Genomic DNA, 10,282 nt, shown 5'->3' on the forward strand with positions numbered 1-10,282 from the left:
TCACAATGTGTAATGTGGTGCTGCCAACCTACTCAGGACCTTATGCCAGCACACAGTATGGCATTGCCCTTCCATTTATGAAAGGCACTACAAAACGTCTCATTCTTAGACAGCTGCAGACTCAACGCTACACCAGCTGTGGGGACACCTTTGGCCCTCCAGACGTTGCCAAACTACATTTCGCATCATCCCAGGCTACTGGCTGTGCTTGCTAGGGCTGATGGGAGCTGTAGTTGGAGGGAGTCGTAGTTCAGCAACATCTGGAGGGCCAAAGATTCCCTGCTCCTGCGTTCCACTTTTCACACATCTGCTCAGAAATGCACATTTCCAAAAGTAATGGATTAGCCCTACCTGTGTGGATGAATTCTGGAGAAGGCGATGTTTATGTTGCATAATATTATGTCAGTGCCAGGAAGAAGCGTTTGCGGTTTGGATCACCAAGCTGAGGGCAGGAGGATTCTATTAGAAGTAGTACTTGTATACTTCCCTATACCTGCAGGTCTCGGGACGGTTACAACATTAAATCACAATATATAAACACAAAATACATAATAAAAACAAAACAAAAAGAACTCAATAACCCCGCTCCCCAACACATTGGATGTCAATCAGGCGAAGGCCTGGTTGAAGAGGAACGTTTTTGCCTGGCGCCTAAAGGTGCATAATGAAGGAAAGTAGATAAGAAAATTAGCTGAGGAGGGCCAAGTCCACTGACCTGGCAGAGGTACCATTCCTAATCCCACAGGCGTGGACCCTGGCAGTGGTGACAAGTGCCCTTCTTTTTAACTTTTATTTCACCCAGGCTTCTGGTATTACACTCGGGATCCGGGACTTGGCTGAGCTCCGGTGGTCTGGCCCCCCAACGACGGCCGCAGACCTCACAGAAACGTGTCCCCCCCCCCATTCGCATCCATCCATCGCGCAAGGAACCCACCCACACCCTTTTTTTCCCTCTCCGCGCTCTTTTTTCTCCTTCTCTCTAGCACGAGGTTTTTTTTGTTGTATTTTTTTTTCCAGGGGGCTGGAATCTCGCTCAGGCGGGGAATTTCCTTCCTCCCATATAGTGTTTATGGGCTTGTTTTTCTCCCCCAGTCCCTCGGCCTCGGTGTCCTGCAGCGCACAAACTGCCGGGGAGCGGTCGATGTGGCAAACTCCGCCCGGAGGGAAACTGAGCGGGAAAAAGAGTCCCTGCTGCAGCTGCCGACTGCCAGGTGTTTGCAAAAGCCGCCCGGGAGGTCGCATTGCGCATGTGCACTGGGCCGATTCCTTCGCAGGGGCGGGAACGTCTCATTCAGACGACGCAGCGGAGGGAGAAATGGGCGAGGGAGTAACGCGTGAAGACGGTTCTCCCCTTCATTAAGGTCTGGAGGACGTGCCTTCGCGGATTTTGGCTTTCTTACAACGTACAGTTTGCCCGTTCCCTAAAGCCCTGGGACGGTCTTGAATTGGATTTGATATCGTGGAAAAAGAGTGTGGGTATGTTTAGTTGTGGAATCATAGAATTGTGGAGCTGGAAGGGACCTCCGAGGGTCATCGAGTCCTAACCCCCTGCAATGCAGGAATCTCAGATATAGCAGCCATGGCAGATGGCCATCCAACCCCTGCTTAAAAACCTCCAAGGAAGGAGAGTCCACCCACCACCACATAGGAACCCCTCCTGTAAAATATTTGAGCCACCAAAATTAATGGGTGTTGCTATTCAAATGGCGTGTGTACAACACATCTTCTGATCGATTATGTAGGGCGGGGCTTACCTGCGCTCCCCCCCCATATTTTATTAAAGTTGGCACCCCAGGTCCACCACCTTCTGAGGGAGTCCTTTGCACTGTCAAACAGCTCTTACTGTCAGAAAGTGCTTCCTGATGTTTAGTTGGACTCTCCTTTCTTGCAACTTGAGCCTTTGGTGTGAGTCCCACCCTGTGGAGCAGGAGAAAACAAGCTTTCACCACCTTCCATGTGACAGCCCTTTAGATATTTGAAGATGGCTATCATATCTCTTCTCCATCTCCTCCTAGCCAAGCTAAACATCTCTGCACACGTTCCAGCTTGTCAATATCCTTCTTAAACTCTGGTGCCGAGAGCTCGACCCAGTATTCCAGATGTGGTCTGACCCAAGGCAGAATAGAGCAGGACTTATGACTTCCCTTGATGAGGACACTATATTTCAAATTGCATTTCCTGGAGTTCTTTTGATATTTGAAGATGGCTATTGCTATCATATCTCCTCTCAAGTTTCCTCTTTTCCAGGCAAAGCATTGCCAGGAACTCCCACAGTCATTGTTTTCTCATAAAGCACGAGGACTCGGCTATACAGCTGCAAATAAAATGTTTTAAGTGTGTTATAAAGTGCAGTATAGGTATGTGGCACTAGATGGCGATGGAGAGCTATGGCAAATTCAATATATTTTTTTCAAAACTTTTTTTAAAGCGTTTTCACAGCGTTTTTTATATGTGTGTAGATTCCACCTTGGTTTCCAGACCCTTGGTTATATTGATTATCCTCCTTTGCACACATTCCAGCTTGTCAATATACTTCTTAAATTGTGGTTCCCAGAACTGGACACAGTATTCCAGGTGTGGTCTGACCAAGGCAGAATATTAAGATTAATTGAAGATTAAGGAGAGACTTGATTGCGGGTTTGAATTATCTGAAAGTTTGTGAGGCAGAAGATGGAGCAGACTAAATAAGTGGAAATCGCAGGAAAATGGGTTTTGGTTCAATAGCAGGAAGATCTAGGTACTACATGTAGCAGGGCTGTTCCACAGTGAAGCAGAATGCCTCGGAATGGAAGGTGGTAGTGAGTTGGAGGTGTGTAGTGTAAGCATTGTGTATTTTGTGGCTTTATTCTGTATTTTATGCTGTGAACCATCCTGAGATGAAGGTGAAGGTTGCTATATAAATTTAATCAGTAATAATAATAATAATAATAATAATCTTGGCCCAGTAGCAAAATAGCAACCAGTGCAGGTCTCTGAGGAAAGATGTTATGTGCTGACAGGGTAGTCCCAGAACTTGTACTTTATGCCAGGCCTGATCCTTGGAAGTTATGAAATAATAGAGAGGTGTGGCTCTCAGCACAGCCTGAGATTCTTTGCCTACCCAGTGATTGGTATTCAGAATCAGCACCCACATAAGTTTGGATTGAGAGAAAGACTTTCCAAGTCAGAAGCTAGGACTTCCAAACAGACTTGAGCCCCAGAACCTCTCATTTTATGAATTAAGTACTGGAAATGCCTTGCTTAATAAGGTCAGGCATGTGATCAACAGAGAAGGGCCCAGAAGGAGCTGGTGTTAATGTATAAACCAGGATTTCTCAGGCAGTAGCAGAAACAGGCCAGAGCTTGTGGGGGAGCCAGCTTGCATTCCTAGGCAGCAGAAGAGAAATTAGATCAACAGAGATCTGGGCTTGCTGGCCTCTGCCCACCCGCCTTTGCTCTCTTCCCTTTTCGTTGCCTCTTGGTTGGCCAGTTTTAATTGTTGCACTCTCCATATTTTAGGCTTTGGGTCCTCTCTGATGCTCTGATTCATTAGTTTTACCCTTGAAGCCCAAACATGTTAAATAGCAAGGATTTTATAGGAGCTGTGTCAGGTTGGTGGCTTGAGGAAAACCACTTTTTCTCAAGGCTGAAGCCTGTCCCTGCAAAATCAATAATGGACCCCAAGGGAGAGAGGAGAGCAACAGAGGGTAGGTGGGTCTGGGGCAAATGAGCCCAAATCTCTGCTGATCTAATTTCTGCTTTGCTTTGCTGGGATGTGGCATATGTGTGTGGAAAGCTTTAGATGCATACGTCACCGCTAAACTATTCTCTGTACATAGTTTTCAGGGACCTGCGTATGCCATGAATGTTGAAAATGCTAAAATGCACCATCTGACTTGGAATCAACAAACCTGAGCCAGCCAAACAGGAAAGTGCATAAATGAAATTTGGTTTGGAGAGGTAAGAGCGTTTTCACACCTGACACTGGATATGCCTTCGAGCTCATTTGCTCTTTGTAACTTTGTGTATGGGTGGAAAGTGGGAGCAATTTGCTTCTAAGTAGATTGTGCAATGCATATGAAATCCAAATTGCCCTAAAAAAAAGCTTAGACTCTGGGTTCCAATCCTAGTTGTGAGATGGCAATGTATCCTAATCTGGAAGCAAGGGAAATCCTGGATGTACTTCTAGGCAGTGCTTTTTTCCTAGAAAAATAGGTGCTGGCACCCAACATGAAGTTGTTACAGTAAGTGCCACACTTTTTAACAACAACAAAAAGAGGTCCTGGTACTGCGTACTCTTGAGTACCCCCTGGGGGGGGGAAGCACTGCTTCAAGGTAATGAGCAGATTTTAGTGATTTAAAGAAGGATGACGCAGAGCCTACAAAAATTCTTAACTTCTGTTCTCAAGGCTCAGATGTCCCTGTTCTGATGATACATTAAGAAACAATTGATGTTTGAGTATTTCTGTTTCCTATTCCATCAGTTACTTCCACAATCTCTACAAGACCAGATTTGACATAGAGTACACAGTGAGTGGCGCTGTTGTCTAAACCACAGAGCCTAGGGCTTGCCGATCAGAAGGTTGGCGGTTTGAATCCCCGCGACGGGGTGAGCTCCCGTTGCTCGGTCCCGGCTTCTGCCAACCTAGCAGTTCAAAAGCACGTCAAGTGCAAGTAGATAAATAGGTACTGCTGCGGCGGGAAGGTAAACGGCATTTCCATGCGCTGCTCTGGTTCGCCAGAAGCAGCTTAGTCATGCTGGCCACATGACCTGGAAGCTGTATGCCGGCTCCCTCGGCCAGTAAAGGGAGATGAGCACTGCAACCTCAGAGTTGTCTGCGACTGGACCTAATGGTCAGGGGTCCCTTTACCTTTACCTTTACATATGCGATAGAGAGCTGTGATCAGTTCTGGCTCCCTGAAAATTAGTCCTGTTTGCAAACTTTTGTTTATTGCTTCCACACAAACAGGATATGACAAATCTGGTCCCACAGATTATGCAGACCAATAAACTACGTCAGTACCTGCCTGGCAGAAGTGGCAAAAATTAATTTTCCACACATGTTAGAGGGAAAACTTCTGTTCCTGTTCTCTGAATTTTAAAAATATAGACTTCAATATGGATTTCCCCCAGCCAGTATTGTGCAGTAACAGAAAAGTTATTTCTTCTTGTACCTAAAGTGGTAGTTTATAACTACAAATTTCTACTTGGCGTAATTTCTCAGCTAAGCTTAACTGTGTACAATATTGTTATTTCATGTCATGGTGGTGTTAGAGATTCTTGAGCGCAGGAATGTACTCAAGAATTAATGTCTGCTAGTGCGTTTCAGGGTGCTGGAATGTAATGAAGGATGAACTGCTGTGTTTTGGGGAGATGTGGGCCATAGTAACAACTTTCAGAATGTTTTAACTTCCAGTCTGTTGCTGCAAAACAAGTCTTGTGGGCACCTTAAAGAGTAACAGATTTATTGTATCATAAGCTTGTTTTTTATTATAAATATACAAAACGTCCATAAAAATATCACAAATGCACCACGTATAAACTTTGCCGATAAGGGTCTTGGGTAGCATAAGCTTTCACGGGCTAAATAGCATGGTCACTCGTCCATGAAAGCTTATGCTACAATAAATCTGGTGCCACGAGAGTCTTTGTGGTTTTGGAATATGGGTTGTAGAATGGAGCTATTTCAGGTTTCAGAAAGAATCTGTTTTTAGCCTTGTTGGGCTGAGCACTTGAATATGTCTTTCTAAAGCATGGATACCAGTTAATTAGAATAGTGCAAAAACATCACAATTTCTGCCACTCACTGATCATCCTCAGAGCACATGGCCTAATATCTAACCAACATTTAGCACTGTTGCCCCCATTGGTTTCAATGAGAGAAATACAAATAAGCATGCACTGAATTCTTCTATTTATATAAATGTGACTTGGAAGTTCTAAACTGTGGCTGTGGTTCAAGCTTACTTCACCCATATCTGATAGTGCTTTGGTTCTGGGTGGGTGCACCTCTTTCGACTTCTGCTCTAATCCTATGCCCATTTACCAGGGAGTAAGCCCAATTGAATTCAAAGGGACAAATTCTGAGCAGACTTGTCTAGAATTGTACTGTAATTGAGCAGGATCCACATACGCACAGCATCTCAAGTATTTGCCTTCATCCTAGCTGAAGGACATAGAGCCACATGGGTGAAACCAGCACAAGGGAACATTCTGTGGGAGAACTCTTAGACCCGTCTCTTGAAATTCCTCTGTCAAAGGAGTCACATCAATTATCTGTGAAACTGTTTCACCTGTGTTATCTCTGCATGAGTTTTATCTGTGCCTAAATGACTCTAAGCATGATGGTTCCCACAACAAAACTTTCCAGGTGGTTTCTTTACATGCTGATGCATGTGGGTTACTTTTTCTTTCTTCCGGCAAGATCTGTCTGTCTCCTATCTCTGTTCCTTCATCACCACACAGAGACACTAATAATCATGGGGCAGGAATGCATTGTGCAGACAGAGGAGCCCAGCGTACACAACTGTGGTCTGCATAGCAAGATTTAGTGTACTAATATGTTTTTTTAAATTGTACATAAATGAAATGACCTGTCCCTGAAGACTCAGAGAAGATCTGCAACGGGATCTGGAATACTTTGAAACTGTACATTGTTTAATTCAGGGGTTGGAGGCTAGCGAGGCTTCCCCCCCCCCTCCCCCAAGAGGGAACTGGCAAAGCTAGCTGAAGTGGGACATGGTTTAAAGGAAACTGCTGGGCTGGATCAGTCTGATTATCCATCTCACCCAAATCCTGTCTCTAGGGCCTTGTACTCATGAACTGTAGCAGTTTAGTGGTAAGGGAACACAACATCTGTGCTATTTGAAGTTGGGGAAGGCTGACCATGTAAATGTACGAGCATGCTTATTACAGTGATGTAATAACTTATCTTGTTTCACAGCAGCTAACCACTAGCATGCAATAAAATCAACAGGTCACCTAGATATTTACTTGGGAGTAATCCCCATTGAACTAAGAAAGCATTCTGTCTGCAAGTCTGTTTAGAAATGGAAACATACTATAGCTGCTGAACCTTTCACTATACACTATACACCTTTGTTGTCTATAAGACTCTGTTAAATTGTTGCCTATGGGCAGCACCAGATTTAGGGTGGTGCGGGCAGCTCCCCTGCACAGGGCGCCAAGCTGAGAAGGTGCAAAATTGAGAAGATCCACAACTGAGAAGATCCATTTGGGGGCACCAAATTTTGGCCAGGGTGCCATATTACAGAAGGTCTGCTCTGCTATGGGGGAACATGAAGTTATTTGTGTGAGTGAGGATATAGGTCAAGAGAAGAAAGCGAGGAATAAACATGGAGGAAATGGGAAGTTCCCACATCCTTGCCATCTTCAACATATTGTGCATATTATTATTTAAATGACCACGACAAACATGCACATCAGCATGGGGAAGTTTGTGATGCTGTCATGTCATTTGGCTATGCTACATAGGTTATGCTACGTTTGGACTAATCAGCACACAGGTCTGTTGTATGGGGAGAGATTCTCCAATCTGCACTTGTCTATCTTTAGTTGGTCCTGACCTTGCTCAGAGAAGAAGACAGGAGACTTTCACACCGGAACAGGCTACCCACAGCCTAAACAACACACAGGAGCCAAGACAGCAAGAGGGTGAAGTGCTGGGAAGTGTTTACATCTCCCTGCTCCAGAGAGTATGACCTCACTAACTATTCTAAATACGGGAGATAAGGCACTGCTGCTGTTGCTCATCCTTCTCTCAGATAAAATAAGCTGGTGCATGAGGCACCAGAGCATTTCTTGAAGGATACAGGAATATTAGACCAAAATGCTGTTTTAAATAATTGTTCATAATGGAAAAGACAAATAGGTTGGCTATCAAGAGTTCCACCCACTCACTTGTCCACATTTTCCTCAAGTGCTGTCAGCTTCCATGAGCTTTTCAATGCTGCCACAAGTGCCCAAATTAAAAAAAACAAAAAAAAACTTCCATATAAGAACATCCCTCCAGGCTGCTTGCCAAAGGTGACCAATGACAGGGCCTGCAAGGAAGGATGACCCAACAAACCACTAACACGACTGACTGCCAGCATGTGGATTTGATGACCAGCACCACTGTGACGGAAACCCATCCCCCAGGCAGGCTGCCAAGTTGAAGAACAGGCTCAGCTGCTTAGAAACGGGCTCATTTATTTTGTTCACAAATGTGCTCTTAAACTACGGGTTTTTATGAAGTGAATGTAAGCTGCCTTGAGAATATCCTGCTGAAAGGTAGGATACACAACTGAAATTAAGTAAAGATAAACATCTTGCCCAGTGTGTCTCTGGTGTCAGATCCGCGCCAGATTTAAAACACATGGCTTCGCCCCCAAGAATCCTGGAAACTAGCTTGCCCCTTACCAAGCTACAATCCCCAGCACCCTTAACAAACTACAGCTCTCATTACTACCAAGACTAATGATAGAGGATAATAGTTACGCATTTTGTTCCTACAACTGTATTGTGTGGAAAGCCATTATTACTCCTGTTTTACAAGTAGGAAATAAATACTGAAGTATAACAACAGGATGAAGGCTACTCCATTGGGCTCTTCTTTCCTTCCGAGAGCAGATGTAAATCCCACGAGCTATCTGTATTCATATCCTAAAAGAGATTGGTCAGAAGGGAGTTTCAGTCTCAAGGACCAGTTGCCACTTAAGTTTTTTGCAGAGCACTGCCGGTGGAAAACAGAGTTCATGCTGTTTATGTTTATCATGCCAGAAAGCATAAAATCAGTGTTAAGTACGATTGATTCCCAATGGACAGGGATGCTTCCAGATGAGGGCCTCACATCACAAATGGTTCATTCAGTTCTGATTTCGCTGCATGTGCAATTGGCATATTAGCATTCAACACATTTCTGTGTTTCAGTCTTGGATATTCATTGTTATTATGCTGACTGCTGTCCGCACCAGTGGGAGGAGCCTGGCGGAATGTGTACAGAGGTGTGTGGGGGGCTGTTCCTACTCCTCCCTCATTCCTCTCTTGTCCTTCACTGCCTTTTTCTGGACCAGGCATGTATGCATGTATGCAGATATTTCTGTACACATTTATTTATTTTTTTATAAAGGAAGTGTGCAAGAGCAAATGCTACCAAACGTACATATGCTTCCCAAAATTGAGGCTTGTGCTTTCAGGGAGGCAATATCCATATTAGTGTGTTTTTTTTCTTTTTAAAAAATATTTAATACTGCGGTTTTGCACGAAGGTGATGTTTTCCCAAGGCTTGCCCAAGAGTAATAAAGAGGCCTTCCACAACATCTTGGTATTTTTAATTTAACGAAAATTAAGTCCCACTGTACGTACTGCAGTCCTACTCCCTGAAGTAATCCCCCATTCATACCTTACCAAGGACTTGTGAGAGCAGGTCTTTCTGACCAGGTTGCTAAAGTTCAGACATGCCTCTAGCACACAGCAGTTGGTGAAAATAAGCATATTCATACATTTTGGGCTCCTGGAAACAAATGGCTAGGTGAGCCCTTGGAAGCAGGGGTGTGGCATTAGAGCCAACCACCAAAATGTCACAATACGTGTGACAAACTACACACACACACACACACGCTAATGAGCTTCCACGCTAGCAGTGACTGCAAATGTGTAACAAGCTTGTTTTTACTCATCAGATTTTCCATAGTAAGAGGAAAATCCAGATTAAATATATAAAAAGTAGGGGCCAGCATTTGATCATTCATTACAGTGTTGTCTGGATGATGAAAAAGTCTTACATGCATGAGCAGCACTGATTTCACAATAAACATCCATCTGGAAGCACCTTAGATATGAGAGTCTCTCTTTTGAAATCCCAGAATAATATTATTTTCCATCTTCCACAGCTTTATCTCAAACAGCTGAGAAAGTCACTTTTGCTGTTTACAGAGAGAAGACTAAAGTTTGTTATTTAAGAGCTGAGAAGAGTCTTCTCAGTGGTGCCCTCTCCTCAATTTATGGAATGCTCTACCAAGAGTGGGGTGGCGCTGTGGGTTAAACCACAGAGCCTAGGGCTTGCTGATCAGAAGGTTGGCGGTTCGAATCCCTGCGATGGGGTGAGCTCCCGTTGCTCGGTCCCAGCTTCTGCCAACCTAGCAGTTCGAAAGCACGTCAAAGTGCAAGTAGATAAATAGGTACCACTTTGTCAGGAAGGTAAACGGCATTTCCGTGCACTGCTCTGGTTCGCCAGAAGCTGCTAAGTCATGCTGGCCACATGACCTGGAAGCTGTACGCTGGCTCTCTCGGCCAATAAAG

At 44.4% G+C, this 10,282-nt stretch overlaps 1 long non-coding RNA gene across 1 annotated transcript; it reads left to right on the forward strand.

Annotated features, from left to right (window-relative positions):
* The first annotated feature begins 1,374 nt into the window (after window positions 1–1,374).
* Window positions 1,375–7,974, forward strand: LOC117042937. The gene is made up of 3 exons (XR_004426117.1): window positions 1,375–1,476; window positions 3,819–3,939; window positions 7,576–7,974. It is a non-coding gene; the product is annotated as an uncharacterized LOC117042937 (long non-coding RNA).
* The last annotated feature ends 2,308 nt before the right edge of the window (window positions 7,975–10,282 follow it).

The sequence above is a fragment of the Lacerta agilis genome, chromosome 2, assembly GCF_009819535.1.
Source record: "Lacerta agilis isolate rLacAgi1 chromosome 2, rLacAgi1.pri, whole genome shotgun sequence".
NCBI lineage: Eukaryota > Metazoa > Chordata > Lepidosauria > Squamata > Lacertidae > Lacerta > Lacerta agilis.